Consider the following 1,673-nt stretch of genomic DNA (forward strand, 5'->3'; position numbering starts at 1 on the left):
GCCGCTTTTGCGCGGGGGCTCTCGCTTCGGGGGGGGTGTGTGTGTGTGTGTGTGTGTGTGTGTGTGTGTGTGTGTGTGTGTGAACTTTTCCTCGGCCGATCCGCTCTGAGTTTCAGGATCTTTGTGAGGTGTGTGTATGATGGTGGCGGGGGGGAGGGGGGGGTTGGGAGGGATATATTTAATCACTCATAATACAATATAAATAATTTGTCCCAGTCGCTCTTGCTGGCTGACAGACAGCGGAGAATAAAGTGATTCGAGTCCCCGCTGAAACTCATGCGCCCGCACCCGCTCTACCTTGCTCTGAGCTGCACTGTGAGGTTTTCTTTCTTATTTTTTTTTTTTTTGGTCCCTCAGAGGAGATCACTACCCACTTCTGGCTCCTCAGAAAAGGGGGATTAAAAAGCAAATCTTAGTGTGAAACATAGGTCTGAGCCGAGCCAGCCCCTCAACATGGGTTTCGGTTGAAGTTTCGAAGTTGGGCTTGCCTTCCAACTCAACTGAAGGCAGTAAATAAAGTTAAACGCTTCTTATTTTCCTCTGGAATATGTGAAAGTACCCGAACAATTTAAAGAGCTTTGCACAAGTGAAGCGAACCATCTCTAATGTTCTGATTTTTCAAAGCCAGCCAACAACAAAGTTTAGATTAGTAATATATTTCTAACCAGAGTAATTTTCAAGATCATTAGGCATTTATGTAATTAGTGCCAAATCTATAAGCTTTTATTACGATTATTAGAGTAAAATCAGTATAAATTTGTACTAATTTACTACTGTTTAGACTTGGCTGTCAAGCCAAGAGGTTCTTATTGTAAATGATAACTGAGGAAATTAAGTGCAAAATTCTGTACCATTTCTGATCCGCTCCTAAACAATCCGTTTCAATTGTATTTGCAGCAGAACACAATGCCCTTTTAAAGTTATTTGACTTGTATTTTTATTTGCAAAACAAGAAAAATACCCTCCACCCAGGCACAATGAAAACTGATATTTACTACTTCCAGCTTGATTACCATTGATTTTTAATTCACAAGTGATGCAATTAAGATTATTCATTTAGTGCAAATAAAGCTTCCCCGGGAAAAAAAAAAAAAAAAGAAGAAGGGAGCCCGGTGAAGTCTGTGTTAAATAATACAGCGCAAATGGCTTTTTTTGTTCGCCACCCAATTGACTTACACAAAACATTGTAAATGCTGCATGCGAGCAGATGCAAGAGTGATTTTGTTTGCAGCTCAAATGTGGTGGGTTTCGGCAGGGACTGAACCAGGAGACAAAGGAGGCGGCCGACCGAGATCTAGGGCAGTTTTGTTCCCTTCCCCCCAGTCCCTCGGTCCAGATCTTGGGTTCCACTCATTCAATCCGGCTTTCGAGGCGTCTGGCTGTTGACACGAATGTGGGTGCACAGGAATGAGAGCTAGCTGCGGAAGCAGAGCCAGAGCCGGGCCCCACTTTAGTGCCGAAACAAACTGGGGGCAGGGGCCCATATTTAGTCACGTCCCTTGATTTGGGCTGCGAAGCAGAGGGCGGGGGAAGGGCAGCGCCAAGGATGCAAGCCCTGAGAGCAAGGCCACCCCACTGGGGAGCCCGGAGGACAGGGAGAGGAGACCCCCGCACGGGCGTTGCGGGCAGGCGGTGCTGGGGGCCTGCCCGCCGGAGGAAGGAAGGGGCTCCCC

Source organism: Alligator sinensis, unplaced genomic scaffold (assembly GCF_000455745.1).
Source record: "Alligator sinensis unplaced genomic scaffold, ASM45574v1 scaffold159_1, whole genome shotgun sequence".
NCBI classification, from domain to species: Eukaryota; Metazoa; Chordata; order Crocodylia; family Alligatoridae; genus Alligator; species Alligator sinensis.